The sequence below is a fragment of the Saccopteryx leptura genome, chromosome 1 (genome assembly GCF_036850995.1).
Source record: "Saccopteryx leptura isolate mSacLep1 chromosome 1, mSacLep1_pri_phased_curated, whole genome shotgun sequence".
Taxonomy (NCBI): domain Eukaryota; kingdom Metazoa; phylum Chordata; class Mammalia; order Chiroptera; family Emballonuridae; genus Saccopteryx; species Saccopteryx leptura.
The window spans coordinates 85,555,739-85,574,395 of record NC_089503.1 but is presented as its reverse complement, the minus strand read 5'-3'; the positions used below and the strand labels follow the sequence as shown (position 1 = coordinate 85,574,395).

The following is an 18,657-nucleotide window of genomic DNA, read 5'->3' as shown; positions in this document are numbered from 1 at the left end:
CCAATGCATCAAAACATCCAATTCCCTCTTAATATCATATTTTAGCACTTAGTATAATACAGTATTTCTATATTTAATTTTGTTTTGGTGACTATCTGCTTCCCTCAATCCCTTCATTCATAAACTAAAACTCAGTGAAGATGAAGATTTTTGTCCCTCACTCATTGCTGTTTCCCAGTGCCTAAGACATTGATTGCCAGGAACATCATATGTACATACATTTATCATGAACTCCACTTACACTGTTGAAAGAAAATAATGTGCATTTACATATACAATTATAATTATATCCAATAGCTATATTCATTATAATATGCATGTCTTTGTCAGTTCAGACTGTTTCAACAAGTTGCTATGGTCTAGGTGCTTTAAACAACAGGTATTTATTTCTCACAGTTCCAGGGCTGGAAAATCCAAGTTCAAGGTGCTTGTAGATTTGGTTCTTGGTAAAGGCACTCTTTCTGGCTTGCAAATGAACTGGCTTCTCAATGTGTCCTCACATGGTATAGAGAGAGAGCACTTTGGGTTTTCTTTCTTTCCCCCCCCCCTTTTTATAGGAATACTAGTCCCATCACAGGGGCCCATTCTCATGGCCTCCTCTAAACCTTCCAAAGGTTCCACCTCCAAATACTATTACATTACAGGTTAAGGCTTCAATGCATGCATTTTGGGGAAGACACAAAAATTCTGCTCATATAATTACAATTCTGCTATTAACATCCAGTTATTTTCTTACAAGGGATACATGAAAACCCTCAGCCAAGTGCAACCAGGGAATTAAATTCTGTTTGGTTCGCTGTTTTTCAGCGTGTGTGGATCACATTTCTACTGATTTTCTGAATGTTCCATGTTTATGGAGACTGACCATATATAGTTCATAATCCACTTTAGGACAGTTTTGAGAGAGAATAAAGACACATAGATAAATAATTAAAATTGACTTTATATGTATTGGTAGGTCTATAAAGTAGTTCTATTTTAAAGTCATTTTTAAAAATAAAATTCTTTCAAAAATCAAACACAGCATATGGCCACATACATTAAAGTAAAATCTAAAATATTTAATATTTTAAGGAAATTTAAGAATAACACAAGCAGAGTAATAATTCTGGGTACATAGTCATGTATTTTACTCAGTTGCTTGGTTACATATATGTTTAATACTTTTCACTTGTGTTTTCCTAATGAATGTATTTTTTTCAATTCTTTTTTTTTTTTTTTTGTATTTTTTATGAAGCTGGAAACGGGGAGAGACAGTCAGACAGACTTCCGCATGCGCCCTACCAGGATCCACCCAGCACGCCCACCAGGGGCGATGCTCTGCCCACCAGGGGGCATGCTCTGCCCCTCCGGGGCGTCGCTCTGCCGCGACCAGAGCCACTCTAGCGCCTGGGGCAGAGGCCAAGGAGTCATCCCCAGCGCCCGGGCCATCTTTGCTCCAATGGAGCCTTGGCTGTGGGAGGGGAAGAGAGAGACAGAGAGGAAAGAGGGGGTGGGGGTGGAGAGGCAAATGGGTGCCTCTCCTATGTGCCCTGGCCGGGAATCACACCCGGGTCCCCCGCACGCCAGGCCGACGCTCTACCGCTGAGCCAACCGGCCAGGGCCTTTTTTTCAATTCTTGATATCTGAAATTGAAATCTTAGTTGACCATAATATATTTATTTTATTTTTTTTAAATCTTATTTTTATTAATTTTAATGCAGTGACATTGATAAATCAGGGTACATATGTTCCGAGAAAACATCTCCAGATTATTTTGACCTTTGATTATGCTGCATACCCCTCACTCAAAGTCAAATTGTCCTCCGTCACCTTCTATCTGGTTTTCTTTGTGCCCCACTCCCTCCCTCTCCTTCCTCTCCCCTTCCCCACCCCTCCACCCCACGCCCTGTTACCATCACATTCTTGTCCATGTCTCTAAGTCTCATTTTTATGTCCCATCTATGCATATAGTTCTTAGTTTTTTCTGATTTACTTATTTCACTCTGTATAATGTTATCAAGGTCCATCCATGTTATTGTAAATGATCCAATGTCATCATTTCTTATGGCTGAGTAGTATTCCATAGTATATATGTACCAAAGCTTTTTAATCCACTTGTCGTCGGACTGACACTTGGGCTGTTTCCAGATCTTCGCTATTGTGAACAATGCTGCTATAAACATTGGGGTGCATTTCTCCTTCTGGAACCATTCTATGGTGTCCTTGGGGTATATTCCTAAAAGTGGGATGGCTGGGTCAAAAGGCAGTTTGATTTTCAATTTTTTGAGGAATCTCCATACTGTTTTCCATAGAGGCTGTACCAGTCTGCACTCCCACCAGCAATGCAGGAGGGTTCCCTTTTCTCCACATCCTCGCCAGCACTTATTCTGTGTTGTTTTGTTGATGAGCGCCATTCTAACCTGTGTGAGGTGATATCTCATTGTGGTTTTAATTTGCATTTCTCTAATGATTAATGATGTTGAGCATTTTTTCATATGCCTATTGGCCATCTGTATATCCTCTTTGGAGAAGTGTCTATTCATTTCTTTTGCCCATTTTTGGATTGGATTGTTTGTCTTTCTGGTGTTGAGATTTACAAGTTCTTTATAAATTTTGGTTATTAACCCCTTATCAGACATACTGTCAAATATGTTCTCCCATTGTGTAGTTTGTCTTTTTATTCTGTTCTTATTGTCTTTGGCCATGCAAAAGCTTTTTCCTTTTTTTTTATTTATTAAATTTAATGCAGTGACATTGATAAATCAGGGTACATATGTTGAGAGAAAATATCTCTAGATTATTTTGACATTTGATTGTGCTGTATAACCCTCCCCCAAAGTTAAATTGTCTTCTGTCACCTTCTATCTGATTTTCTTTGTGCTCCTCCCCTCCCCTAACCCCTCTCTCCTTCTTCACCCCATCCCCCCTCCCCCCACCCCCACCCCTGTTGCCATCACATTCTTGTTCATGTCTCTGAGTCTCATTTTTATGTCCCTTCTATGTATGGATTCATCTTAGTTTTTTTTTCTGATTTACTTATTTCACTCTGTATAATGTAGTCCCATTTGTTTATCCTGTTTTTTATTTCCTTTGCCCGTGGAGATAAATCAGCAAATATATCACTGCAAGAGATGTCAGAGAGCTTACTGCCTATGTTTTCTTCTAAGATGCTTATGGTTTCACGGCTTACATTTAAGTCTTTTATCTATTTTGAGTTTATTTTTGTGAATGGTATAAGTTGGTGGTCTAGTTTCATTTTTTTTGCAGGTTGCTGTCCAATTTTCCCAACACCATTTGTTGAAGAGGCTGTCTTTACTCCATTGTATTTCCTTACCTCCTTTGTCAAATATCAGTTGTCCATAGAGCTGTGGGTTTATTTCTGGGTTCTCTGTTCTGTTCCATTGATCTATATGCCTGTTCTTATGCCAGTACCAGGCTGTTTTGAGAACAATGGCCTTGTAATATAGCTTGATATCAGGAAGTGTGATACCTCCCCCTTTATTCTTCTTTTTTAAGATTGCTGAGGCTATTCGTGTTCTCTTTTGGTTCCATATAAATTTTTGGAATATGTGATCTATATCTTTAAAGTATGTCACTGGTATTTTAGTTGGTATTGCATTGAATTTATAAATTACTTTGGGTAATATAGACATTTTAATGATGTTTATTCTTCCTAACCATGAGCATGGTATATGCTTCCACTTGTTTGTATCTTCCTTGATTTCTATTATCAATGTTTTATAATTTTCCGAGTACAAGTCTTTAGTCTCCTTGGTTAAATGTACTCCTAGGTACTTTATTTTTTTGGTTGCAATAGTGAAGGGGATTGTTTCCTTAATTTCTCTTTCTGACAGTTCATTGTTGGTGTATAAAAATGCTTCTGATTTCTGAGTATTAATTTTATATCCTGCCACCTTGCTGAATTCATTTATCAGGTCCAGTAGTTTTTTGTCTGAGACTTTAGGATTTTCTATATACAATATCATGTCATCTGCAAATAATGATAGCTTTATTTCTTCTTTTCCAACTTGAATGCCTTGTATTTCTTATTCTTGTCTGATTGCTGTGGCTAGGACTTCCAGGACTATGTTGAATAAGAGCGGTGAAAGGGGGCACCCCTGCCTTGTTCCTGATCTTAAGGGGATTGCTTTTAATTTTTGCCCATTGAGTATGATGTTGGCTGTGGGTTTGTCATAGATGGCTTTTATCAGGTTGAGGTATGTTCCCTGTATTCCCACTTTGCTGAGAGTTTTGATCGACCATAATATATTTAATTGAAAAAATGCTCTCTCCGTAGGTCCTAAAAAAACCTGATATGCTCAAAGTACATTTGCTAAGGGCAAAAGGGCCTCAATTGTATTGGGGTTTGGTATTGATATGTATCTATATTGAAGACTAAATATTTTCATAATGTTTTTTTCTCCACTCCTAGTACTTTTCTTCTATTTATATTCATGGACTATAATAATTCATTAGGATTAAATTCTAAATTACATGTGTTCTATATAAAATTTTAGAGAGTCCTACAGGATTAGTAATTTATAAATAATATCATTTATATCATGGCATTGTGCTACACCAAAATGTATATTCATAAATTCAGATGCAAATTTCATTACCTTTAATTTTGAAATTTTAAACTCTATTTACAATTTTACAATAGCATTCACAATGGTATCAGATATTTCATCCTCAACAGAATGGATCATCAGTAGCTATACTTTGATTTCATAACTGTGATGAAAGATATTAATTAATGGATAATCAATTAAAGATATTAATTATTCAAATAAACTTAATTTTTGTAAGTGAGTGAAGGGGAGATAGTGAGACCAACTCCCACATATGCCCTGACCTGGATCCACTCAGCAAACCCTGTCTAAGGCTGATGCTCAAATCAACTGAGCTATTTTGAGCACATGAGGCTGACACTCAGACCAACTGAGCTATCCTCAGTGCCTGGGCCAATCATTGAAACAATCAAGCCCCTGGCTGTAAGAGGGAAAGAGGGAGAGAAGGGGAAAAGGCAGGAGGAGAGAAGCAGATAGTTGCTTCTCATGTGTGCCCTGACCAGGGATTGAACTCAGAACATCCGCACACCAGGCCAATGCTCTATCCACTGAGCCAACTAGCCAGGGTCTCAAATAAACTTAATTGATATGAATTTTTGACCATATTGTTACATCATTTAACCTTTTTCAAAATTCTTCTGCTACTAATGGAGACAACACATTAAAGCTACTGCTTAACTTTTTGTACTTGAACAAGAAAATGTGAAATAGAAAGTGAGTTAAATTAATTTAAAAGAGCAGACATTTATCTAAATGAAAAGTGGTGCTTCATAAAATATGCAGATACACAGGATCTATACATGTTTAATTGTTATCTTTGGACACAATCTTCCAAAAATCTACTAACTTTTAAAAGAAATATATTTATTGATTGATTTTAGAAAGAGAGGAAGAAGGTGTGGGAGAGAGATAAAAAGAGAGAGAAAAACAATCAATTTGTTGTTCCTTATTTATGCATTTATTGGTTGTTACTTGTATATGCGCTGACTAGGGATCAAACCTGCAAGTTCGGTGGATCGGGATGATGCTGTAACCAACTGTAACCAACTGAACTATCCGGCCAGGGCCTATTCACCTGTGAGGTGATGGGAGAGTTTCATCAGCACATTTTATCTTCTAATTTTTAAGTGCTGAGCAGTCCTCTTGGTAAATATCAACAAATATTTTGCACAACTTACATGTTAATCATTCATTTTCTTAAGAAACAGAAATTTAGTGCTAATTTTTCATTAAACATTCACTTTGGGTTTTCTTTTTTCAACTTATTTATGTCAAAAGATTTATCACTAAATAAAGAAAGCATCACCAAACAAACAAATAAATATATTTATATTATACAGTGTGTCCGTAAAGTCCTGGTGCACTTTTGACCGGTCACAGGAAAGCAACAAAAGACGATAGAAATGTGAAATCTGCACCAAATAAAAGGAAAACTCTCCTAGTTTCATAACCTATTCAGTGCAGTTCAATGTGGGCTCATGCACAGATTTTTTAGGGCTCCTTAGGTAACTATCCCATATAGCCTCTCAGACTTGTCAGTGACTGATGGCCTACCAGAACGAGGTTTCTCTACCAAACTGCTGGTTTCCTTCAACTGCTTATCCCACCGAGTAATGTTATTCCTATGTGGTGGTGCCTTATTACAAATGCGCTGATATTCACGTTGCACTTTGGTCACGGTTTCGAATTTAGCCAGCCACAGAACACACTGAACTTTCCTCTGTACCATCCACATCTTGACTGGCATGGTCGTGGACTGCTCTGCTGTATACACAGTGTTACATCAGCATCTGCGCATGCTCACATGCTACCACATCACCCTACAGAAACTGGGAGGGTTTTCTTTTATTTGGTGCAGATTTCACATTTCTATCTTCTTTGTTGCTTTCCTGTGACCGGTCAAAAGTGCACCATGACTTTACGGACACACTGTATTTTATTTAGCACATTGTTTATTGTGGCATCTTATACAGAACTGACATTTGATACATTTTCACCAATACATTGCCAATTATTGTCCATAACATTTAAATCTCCACTTGTCTAATCAGTTATACCCTTTGATATTAGTCCAAAGGTAAAATGTATCAGGAAAAAAAGAAATTGCTTGTATAATGGCCACAGAGAAAGTCTTTTTAACTATATCACAATATTTTCAATATTGAATAAGATCTACTTACTAAGGATAGTATTTACACATTCTGTTATATGTTTATGTTGAATTGCAAAATTTGTTATAGACTGATATAAATCTTATTTCATTTGTCCCTATAAAGCTTAGATTCAAGAGTAAAGATCAAAACTTTAAATAAGAGGATGTTTTCTAAAAGAATCTAGGGAATTGTTTATATAATTATACTTTCAGGCCACTTTAAGATAAAAACAACAGATAAAACATAAAGGATATTTGAAAATATTTTTGTGTGTATATATTCATGTTTACAATATTTAGAGTTAATATATATTCATTATAATATATGGAAATTAAAATGTATATAAAAGAAAATACATAATTCCCTATCCAATATAATCACTATATATTTGGGGCTATTCTTTCTATATTTATTTTTTTATTTATTTTAAAGATTATTTATTGATTTTAGAGAAAGGAGAGAAGTTGGGGGGTGGGAGTAGGAAGCATCAACTTATATAGTAGCAGCTTTTTGTATGTGCCTTGACTGGGTAATCTGGGGTTTCAAACCAGCGATCTCAGCATTCTAGGTCAATGCTCCATTCATTGTTTCACCACAGGTCAGACTCTTTCAGTATTTAATAAGAGGTATTTATATGAGAAAAACTGTAATACAGATACTCTTGACTGAGCCCTGAATTTAAAACCTTTAAACATTATTATTGTTGGCCATTTTCTTCACAAGAAACCAAAAATCCCTTTGTGGGCTACAAGGTAATCACGTCCCTGTCTAACTGCTATATTTTCTGTGTTTACAGAGAAGCTGAAGAGCATTTCTTTTTATTTAAGGATTAAGTCTTCTTTTTAAAAAAAAAATGTGGCAGAGGTGTAGAGCCGGGCCCCAAGACAAGTGGAACAACAGCCCCGTCTGGATTTCCTCTGCTCTTTCTGTGGCACTGTCTGTCCCCACACCAGTACCAAGCAGCAAAGAATGGGAGAGATTCAGGTGCACAGGATAAAGTCTTATGATGCTTGCGCTAGAATATTTTATGCATTAAAATAAAACTCTTCTATTCCACTGTGCCTGTTTCTGATACTAGTCAATAATTTAATGAGCAAATAATGACTGTTAGAGAAAGGCTATTAATGAAGTCATCTGGGGACAATCACAAAAGTGTTTTACAGACAAAAACCCTAAGGCCTCTCAGTTTGTGATCAGGCTGCATTCAGTTTTCTTATCTCTTGAGTGTAGACACTAACCCAGTTTGCTTAGAATTGCAGGAATATTGAAACCCAAATCCCAAGAGTGACTGGAATTTCAGACCATATAGCCAAAAGAGAGTCAATAAGCCTTCCCATATCTCTGTTTCATCAGTAAGATGATAGTAATGGCTCAGAGAATTGAAAGAAAAACAGTGATGGAAAAGCACTTTGCAAATACAAGTTCTTAATTGACTGGTCATTAAGGAAACCTATTAAGCAATGATCACTCCCTAGGTACTCCTGTCAACTCACACTTTCAATCTAAAGATAAACTGTGTATTCATACATGCTGCCTATGTGTCACACAAACACCTCTCAGGATGAGAGTGACTCTTCAGAAGCTTAAACCCCTCTACGTTCACTGGGCCAAGATTAGTCCTCAACCAATGAACGGGCCAGAGGTCTGGGAATGCCACACCCATTCATACCAAAAAATAAAACTTTCTTCAATAGGACATATAAGGCATATGTGATTGGTGATGGGTGACAAAAATAGCCTAGTCCTGAATGATAATAACGGCAATAGCTAATGTTTATTTGGTGGTTAGGTGGCAGATTATTTCCCAAATGCTTTCTTTACAGGCATAATTTCATTTACTCTTCATAAGAACTCTATGGAGTAAACATTATTCTCCTCATATATTTATAAACAATGAGCCATCAGAAAATTGTTACTTGCCCATAATCACACAGCTGTTGGCTGAGTCAACAGACTGTCCCAATGTTAACAAAATATAATTTAAAATATCTCCAAACAAAGGGTCTCCAGTTCATTATGTGAAGTTGACAGCATGACCCTGACACCCAAATTTGACAAAGGCAAAATGAAAGACTTAAGTGCAGACCAATTTCACTTAGATATATAGATAGGTAGGTATGCAGGTAGGTAAACTAGATAGATAGATGATAGATAGATGATAGATAGATAGATAGATAGATAGATAGATAGATAGATAGATGTACTAGCAAACTGAGTTCTGTAGAATAATCAAGTTTTTAAACTAGGCTAAAGGATAAAAATATCACACAATCACCAAGATTAGCAGTTCTCAACTGCATTTTGTGGATTACATCTAGCTTGTTAACAGGTATTCCAAGAAAGGAATTCCTAAGATTAAATAAGTATTAAGATTTCATGCTAAATCTCACTGTATGATGGCTCATCATACAGCAAATGCAATATTAAATGGTTCAAAAAAATCTCATATAAGAAGGTTATTTAACTGTTAATATAATGTATTTAAACTTGTTTGAGCACAAAATTCATTTGTTTTCTCAGACCACATGTTAGTATTTGAGGGGTGGGTTTATGAATATTGATCTAAGAAGATGCTTAAATAGTATTTAATAAAATTCTGTATTCATTCATGAATAAACTTGAATTGGTCATTTATACATATATTCTTTTTAAACTTTAATAAAAATTGTTTATAGAGAATCATTAGAGAAAATGATGTAAAGAAATGCCACTGTTTTCAGGAAAATAAAATCAGAAATATGCAAGATAACTATAAAAATGAGAATCAGCCTTCGGACTGTTTACCTTTGAGACCATGCCTTGCTGAGAGAAAAAAGCTGGACTCACACGATCTGCTCTTCCCTGCTGATGTCCTTCGCCAGCGTCACTCTGGCTTCATTGCATCCCTTTTCCCTGAAAGCTGAGGCTCATGCAGGAACAAACACAACTTCCCCTAATTTCTTTTGCCCCAGCATAGACAGCTTCAAATGTATTTTTAGTTTTAATTGTAAAAACAGCAAAAAGGAAATACGCGAAAAGAATGGGTCCCATATCCCCAACAATTCGGTGCAGATAATATATGCAGTTTGAACTGAACTCTCAGGTTCACAGACATCACCTCCTTCCCTCTCTCTCTCTCTCTCTCTCTCTCTCTCTCTGTGTGTGTGTGTGTGTGTGTGTGTGTGTGTGTGTGTGTATTTTTCTGAGGTTAGAAGCAGGGAGGCAATTAGACTCCCACATGTGCCCGACCAGGATCCACCTGGCATGCCCACCAGGGGGCGATGCTTGGCCCATCTGGGGCATTGTTCCGTTGCAACTGAAGCCATTCTAGCATCTGTGGAGGAGGCCATGGAGCCTTCCTCAGTGCCCGGGGCAACTTTGCTTCAATGGAGCTTTGGCTGCAGGAGGGGAAGAGAGAGATAAAAAGAAAAGGAGGGGGAAGGATGGAGAAGCAGATGGGTGCTTCTCCTGTGTGCCCTGACCTGGAATCGAACCTGGGACTTCCACACACCAGGCTGATGTTCTACCACTGACCCAACTGGCCCAGGCCTAACCTCCTTCTCTTGTAACCAGAGAGGTCTTACTCCAGGAGCTGGCCCAGCTTCACATTGTCTTTCTGTCCAGGGAGACTGGAGACTATACAAATGGAATATTTAATGTCTGACACAAAAGAAAATGAGACCTGTCCTCTCTTCCTGCAAAACTAGACTTTTCCCTATAAATTCCATTTTTCTGTTTTAGTTCATGTTATTTTAATTTTTATTAATTTGGGGGGGTAACATTGGTTAATAAAATTATACAGGTTTCAGGTGCACAATTCTGCAACACATCATCTGTATATTGCATTGTGTGTCCACCACTCCACATCAAGTCATTTATCCCCATAACCTCCTCCGCCTTTCCCCAACTCCTTTTCCCTCCTGCAGTACCCACACTGTTGTCTGTGTCTGTAAATTTTGCTTTTATTTGCTTGACCCCTTCACTTTTACCAGCCCATCAATGCCCATCCCCTCTGACAGCAGTCAGTCTGTTCTCCTCCCTATGAGTCTGTTTCTATTTTGTTTGTTAGTTTATTTTGTTCATCAGATTTCACATATAAGTGAAATCATATGGTATTTGTTTTTCTTTGACTAGCTTATTTCACTTAGCTTAATGCTCTCCAGGTCTATTCATGCTGTCGCATAAGGTGAGGTTTCCTTCTTTGCTACAGCTGGGTAGTATCCTATTGTGTAAATGTACCACAATTTTTTTATCCACTCATTTACTGATGGGCACTTGGGCTGATTCTAATACTTGGCTATTATAAATAACACTATAATGAACATAGGGGTGCATATATTCTTTTCTTTTTTTAAGTGAGAGGAAGAGAGATAGTGAGACAGACTCCTGCATGTGCCCTGGCCAGATCCAACAGCCAACCCCCATCTGGGGTCAATGCTTGAATCAACCAAGCTATCCTCAGTGCCTGACACTGACACTCAGACCAATTGAGCTATCCATACCTGAGCCAACACTTGAACTAACTGAACTAATCAAGCCACTGGCTGCAGTAGGGGAAAAGAGAGTAAAGGGGTAGGGAGAGGCGGGAGACAGATGGTTGCTTCTCTTGTGTGCCCTGATTGGGAATTGAACCTGGGATGTCTACATACTGGGCTGATGCTCTATCCACTGAGCAACTGGCCAGGGCCTCATAGATTCTGTTGAATTAGTGTTTAAGGTTTCTTTGGATATATCCCCAGAAGTTGAATTGCTCAGTCATAATGCAGTCCCATTTTTAATTTCCACAGTAGCTACACTAGTCTGCATTCCCACCAACAGTACACCAGGGCTCCCTTTTCTCAACATCCTCACCAACACTAACTGTTTGTTGATTCATCTTTTCATATGGGTATTGGCTATCTGATTGTCCTCTTTGGAGATGTGTCTGTTCAGGTCCTTTGCTCATTTCTTAATTGGATTGTTTGGTTTTTTTGGAGTTGAGTTTTATAAGTTTCTTGTAAATTTTGGATTTAAGCCTTTTCCAGATGTATTGGGGAATATGTTCTTTGATTCAGTGGGTTGTCTTTTCATTTTGGTTTCCTTTGCTGTGCAAAAACTTTTTAGTTTGATATAGTCTCATTTGTTTCTTTTATTTCCCTTGCCCGAGGAGATACATCAGATAAAATATTGCTATGAGATGTGTTTGAGATTTTACATAGAAAACTTAATGTTCTTCAATCATTAAAGTTGGCTGGAAGGAAGACCTTGTCTCCTACTGAGGCAGAGGCTTTTAGAGCTTTCAGGCTTCAACTAGCTTTAATTATCAAAATACTCTTCTAATATGTTTAACACTCAGATATTGTGGTGGAGAATAGTGATGTTTCCTTACAGATGTGATTAAGGGGACGTGCCTTAATGTTACATGCATTATCAAATGTAACTGGGAGAAAAACATAAAGCCAGGAAAGGAGTTCATCACACATAACATTACAGTGGATGTATAAAACAATTTTCAGATTACCATAAACAACACATATGCTTTCTAACTTAATCATTTAAATAACCCTGTCAGGTTGACATTTTTTATACTATTTTTTCATTTATATGATAAATATAGATTTAGAGAATACTCTGTGCCAGGCACTTTGATAAACACTGGGGATACGAAATTAGTAGTTCTGCTTGTTCTTAAGATGTTTTACTGTAAGATGACAGGCACACAATTGGGACAAAATGCTTTAAGAGGTACACAGAGGTAAATAGTTATCTTATCTTTGAGGCCTTGCTAAATGCAGTTCTCACTGCAAGCCACTATTAACAGGAGTCAAAAGAATATATGTCTGTGCTCATAGTAGACATGCCCCTCAGCTAGCCAGGAAGCAGAGTCCAGAAGAAGCCCCCGAGCTCTGTGTGTTCCTGCAAAGGCACTCCATCCTGTCCTGCCCTCAAAATAAGCATTCTCACTCTACTTCCTACTTCGACGTCCTCAGGAATGAGCTAATCTCCTTTGGCCCTCTTTTCCTGCTTGTTTAGGCACTACCATCCTAAAACTTCTAGGTCCTACCTTATTCCCTGGACTCTAAACCCCACGTGGTCCTCTTATCTTACCAATGCTGCCCCCAAGTTTCATTCCTTTCCAATTTCTAAAACACACATGCCCTTTGGAAATGAACAGCTGATCATCATGCTCTTCTGTATCTTTAATATCTCTCTCAAATTTTCCTTCAGCATTTTGCTCTAAGGGAAACCCAGTTCTCCCCTTCTGACACTACCTCCCCTATAGCATTGTGATGTGGAGGTTACTTCCCCCACATCAACACTCACGCCACAGGGACAACCGGTGTGGAGTAGGGGACTTCTGGTTTCTGATTGCTTCTTCCAGAACACCTCACGTTCTGCTCACTAAGGCACCCAGCTTTGACTGTTATGTGACCTGACCATATCTTCACTGACCCTTTATTTTAAAGTTAGCAGAGCCCCTGTTCCTTTACTTTCTTTCATTTCTTAAACATTTTAGCTCCTAGCTCATCTCATTTTCTCACATGACTCATATCTTAATGCTTGGTAATGTTAATACCATGAGGACAATTATTTTATTTCTCTGACCTCTTATTTTCTTCCCTCTGCACCAATGATATTATCCTCTAACCCACCTCAGCTCTTTGCCTCCTTGCTCATACCATAGTCATTATTAATAACTAAAAGCTTTCCATAATCTCATCTACAAATATCCTACTCTTGAATTTCATCTTGATCCTTCCATCTTACTTTCTTCTGTACCCCACATCTATCAGGACTTCAGTCTCACCAGGACAAACAATGTGTTAATCTCACCATCTGTCTTAGTCTGTTTATATGTTAATACCTCCAAGTCTGTAACCCTACTTCATCTTTGTTCCCATCTTATCTATCCATCTGCCTGTAGATATTCTCATATACATAGGGCTCGCACTTTTCCCCAGGTTCCAAAACCTACTATTTTTGCAAACTTGCTCATCAAGTAACGGCAAGTTCCAATCTTTTGGTTCTTCAAATTTTTCACATCAGCATTTTAGAATTGTCCTGTACTCCTTTCTTTCTCTCACACTCCAATGTCAATAAATCAAATTCTATCATTTATCTTCAAAAGCTGTCTAGAATCACACCACTTCTTATTACCTCTCTGACCAAACACTCTGTTTCAAGCTGCTTTTTTTTTGCTCACCTAAGTTGACACAATAACATCCTGAACTGTCTCCCTGCTTCTACAACCATAAATGCCAGAGCTGCTTATTCTTTTCTATAATTATTTCTTCTTTTTAGTGAGAGAGAGACAGAGAAAGGGACAGAAAGACAAGAGGGAAGAGATGAGAAGTATTAATTCTTTGTCACAGTACCTTAGTTGTTCAATGATTGCTTTCTCATATGTGCTTGGCTGGGGGGTTCCAGCCAAGCCAGTAACCCCTTGCTCAAGCCAGCGACCTTGGCTCAAGCCAGCAACCTTTTGGGCTCAAACTAGTGACCATGGGGTCATGTCTATGATCCCAAGCTCAAGCTGCTGGGCCTGCGCTCAAGCTGGCAACCTTGGGATTTCAAACCTGGGTCTTCTGCATCCTAGGCTGATGCTATATCCACTGTGCCACTACCTGATCAGAGTATAGCTGCTCATTCTTTACAATACAGTAGTAATAATAATCCTTTAAAAAATAAATCAGATCATGCTCCTCTCCTCAACCTCTCCAAAGACTTCTAATCTGACTCATATTGACAACCAAAGTACTTCGATAACCTGTAAGATTTTACATAATCTGGCCTCTGACCATCTCTGTGACCACATTCATTATTCCTGCTCACACAACGTGAGTCACAATAATCTCTGCTCTGTCTCAAATGAACAGATCTTTTCTGATCACATTATATAAATTAGAAACCCTTTCCACCCCTATTTCTGGTACCCCTTATCCTATTCACTCTGCTTTGCTTTACTTTTTCTTGATTATACTTAAGACAATCTGTCAAATTACATACTCAATTTTTTTTCCCGGATTCTTTCAATAAAGTATAAATTATTTGATGAAGAAACTTTGCTCTATCCACTGCTGAATTCTCAGCACTGAGAAAAGTGTATGTCTGATAGTAGGTACTCCATAAATATGTCGTGAATAAATTATAACTCAAAAATGTTTATCATCACCACTCTTCTTTTTCCTTAGTGCCAGACTATATATCCACTTGCATGTAGGATTTTTACAGGTGGATATTCCAAAGGTACTCATAATTCAAATCCCTTCCCAGCCTGCTCATTTTCTTATCACTCTTATTTCATTCCATTTGGTTTTTCTATCTTACTTATGACACACCAATCCAATCTGAATCTGCATGACTCTCTGTCTCTCAATTTCACTTTACATTATCCACTTATCAACCAAGTTCTGTTAATTCTACCTATTCAATATCCCTCAAGTCAGCCTTTTACTCTTCAACTTCATTGTGAGTATCTGTGTTTAGGGACCCATTATTTCTCACATGGATATTTATAATACCCTTTTAACTGGTATCTCTGGCTCTATTCCCAACTCTCACAGATCCAGTCCTTACACTGTTGGCAGAATGACTATCACAAATTCAGGTACTGCTTTGCTCTCTTTACTCCCATGCTATCCTTTGCATTCTTTTAGTAAAGTACTTCTCACAGAGTATTTGAATTGTTTCCTGATTGCGTTTTCCCACCAACCTGATAATGTACTGTAATTCACCAGTGGAACCGATGCCCATATGACAAAGTGGCTTGTCTAAGTTTCTAGTAAGTGAACAGACAGGTTTGTGATTTCTACCCCCTAAATACTTCATTTATGCTTATAATTTTTTTATGATTAAGATTTTATTTAAGTAACATTAAGTGGATAAAGTGAGATAGTGATTAAGCAGAGAAAATCCTCATTTTTTAACTTAATAATCTGAATATTTCAGATTTCAATTTATTTATTATGTAATTATTTGATTTCTTCCCCAAAAGAACCCCAATGTTTGGAATACCATATTTCCCCATGTATAAGATATTCCCATGTATAAGACAAACCTTAATTTTGGGATCCAAAATTTGAAAAATTATATTACATAAAGTTATTGAACTCATATGTTTTTTTCATCATAAAACTCATACAACTCTTTATCACTGTCAAAACTCCCATCCATTATCTTGTCTTCATCTGTGTCTGATGACAAATCACTGTCTTCATATATTGCCTCATTCTCAGTTTTATCTATGGCATTTGAAATGTCACACTTCAACAACCACTGTATAAGATTCACCCAGTTTTTAAACCCCAAATTTTTCAAAAAGAGGTGTGTCTTATACATGGGGAAAGATGGTACTACCTGGCATATAGTTGGTACTCTCTAATATTTTTAAATGAATAAATGAGTAAATATTTTTATGTGTTTCCAATTTGAAATAAAATTCACATTTGAAACACTCTGAATTTATTGGTTTACACTAGCAATTAATTTCACATTACAAGCTTCCCATACACCTATAATGGCCTGAATATTTAAATGGAGATTAATTTTTATCTTTTATAACTTCCCTGTTATACATATTTATAGAGCTAATGCTTTCTATGTAAAAGCAAAGAGAGAAGAGAAAACATCTTTAATAAAATATGAAGTTCCTCTACTCTAAATCTTTTATGTATTATATATTTTATGTCATTGTATGTGAAATATATATTTTACTTAAAATATTATATATTTACATATATATAAGTAAGTGTATATATTTTAGTAAGAATATTAATTTTATCAAAATATTTGGATTGATTTACAATTTCTTCATCTTTCCCTGCAGTTTTAGATATGAAGTCACAACATCATAGGCCATTCTTAGTATAAAATCTAGTAAGACTGGAAAGTTGAAAAAATACAATTTTTTTTTCTTCCCTAAATTGTTTGGATTCTTGTGTGTTGCTTTTTTTTTAAGTTTAGGAGACCAGGTTCCTGTTTATTTTCATGAACCTTATAACTGAAAAGTGTTTACCAAAATCCCACCTGGTTTTAGAAATACATATTTTGAGTCCTCGCTGGGTAGCTTAGTTGGTTAGAGAGTAGTCCGGACATACCAAGGTTCTGAGTTTGATGCCTGATCAGGGCACATACAAGAGTCAACCAATTAATGCATAAATAAGTAAAACAACAAATCAATGTTTCTCTCATTCTTTCTCTGTCTCTATGCCCCTGCATTTTTCTCTAAAAATTAATTTAAAAGATAAAAAAAGAAATACATATTTTGTTTTTTCAAACAAATGATCATTTCCCTATTTTTGTCTAGATAAAGATTTAAAAGAGCTGAAAATATACCTCTGACTGCTCAGATAGTAAAATATATTAATTTATAATATTTCTTATTTTTGATATAATTTATGATTAGATTGATAAAAATCATAGAAATAACAGAAAAATTAAAGAAAGATTAAACACCTAATTTAGTTATTTTATCCTCCAGAATTGAAGATGTAAACCTCAATAGAAGCAAAATTCATTTTATTTTTTCAAATAAATTAGGAGAAAAACAATAAAACAGGCAAAAATCAGACTTTTTACAAGTTCTAAGTCCAAATTCAGATAAATATGTGATCTTCAAAAAAGATGGGAAAATACCACTGTCATAAGGAGTGAAATATGAAGAAATTTTATTTCCATTTATATTGAATAGAAGAATTGAAATGGCATATCTAGAATACCATATTCAAGGGTACAGTATCTCAATTTTCAAGGCCAGTATTGTCATGATGGCTGTTATTTTGTACCTTTACTATGACAATCCTGGATTTAATCTGATTTTTGTTGAGCTATAGATGATTTATCCACATCTATTTTCCTAATTCAGCAAAACACTACCCCAAAGTTAAGACAATAATGAATGATCTATAGATGGAGAGTATCATTTTATATGCCCCGAACATAGCACTGAAGCTCCAGATAATGGTGACAAATAATGTCATGTACCAATATCCAATAAATTATAAGGAGGAATGAGGCCAGACCTAACTCAGAGAACAGCAAATGTATTTCTAACAAAGCAAATGATGGACCATTATTTAGAACCAGCTTATGAATGATTATTGAAACCAAATGGAAACTAGAGATCATAAACTCAAATGAGAGATGAAGGAATATTAAATGATACCAGCAACTGCAAATATGAAAACAGCTACATTGATCAGTCAGAAAAGAGCCCAGTAAAAATGTTAGGAAGCAATAGAAAGGGTAATATCTATGAACAACTCTACTCTTTTGTTAAGATAATGAGCCACATTTGCTAGTGGCAGGTAAGTACTAGATGTCTAATAAATATGTTATTTTTAAATAATTAGCAATGAAGTATAATTAGAAAAATGATCAAGCCTAGTCCTCCCAATTTTTTGGAAATAAGAATATTTGTTTTATCTGAAATATTTAAATATAATTCTTTCTTATCTCTTATATCCAATGTAATATGAGAACTTATATCTAACATGGAAACATAAATATTCCTCAGACAACTTGAGCCATGTTATCTCTATATGTCTTCAGTATCCCAGGAGAAAATAAAGTGATTAAGTTTTATAGTAAGTTTAAAAAATGAATCAATCAAACAGCAATTAATTAAATCAATACATATTAAGAATATTCTATGTTCTAGACAATGTATATACACCAACTGTGAAGAACTGAGCACCCTCATACTTGATATAGTGTAGAAAACAATAATATACTACTGAATCCCAGCAGAAGGACTAACTCAATTTGCTTGTGTTGAGCAGGTGGACTTGAGGCCATGGGAAACTTTTCTGGGGAATGGCCATTTAAGCTGGATCTTGAAAGTGAAATCAAAGTTTCACAAATCAGCAGGTCTTGGCAAAGACATTTCAGGCTGATGGATATTCAGAATGTGCAGTTTTGTTGCACAACATTTTCTAATCAGCTTCAATATATGGGCATACCTTGCTTTATTATGCTTTATGCTTTGCTGTACT

General features: G+C 36.4%; 1 protein-coding gene and 1 non-coding gene across 3 annotated transcripts in view; both read right to left on the bottom strand.

Moving 5' to 3' along the window:
- CNTN5 (contactin 5) overlaps positions 1-18,657 on the bottom strand; it is a 1,309,320-nt gene that overhangs the window by 207,560 nt on the left and 1,083,103 nt on the right. The window lies entirely within an intron of this gene.
- LOC136389894 (small nucleolar RNA SNORA55) lies at positions 7,558-7,694 on the bottom strand. Its single transcript, XR_010748449.1, has one exon. It is a non-coding gene; the product is annotated as a small nucleolar RNA SNORA55 (small nucleolar RNA).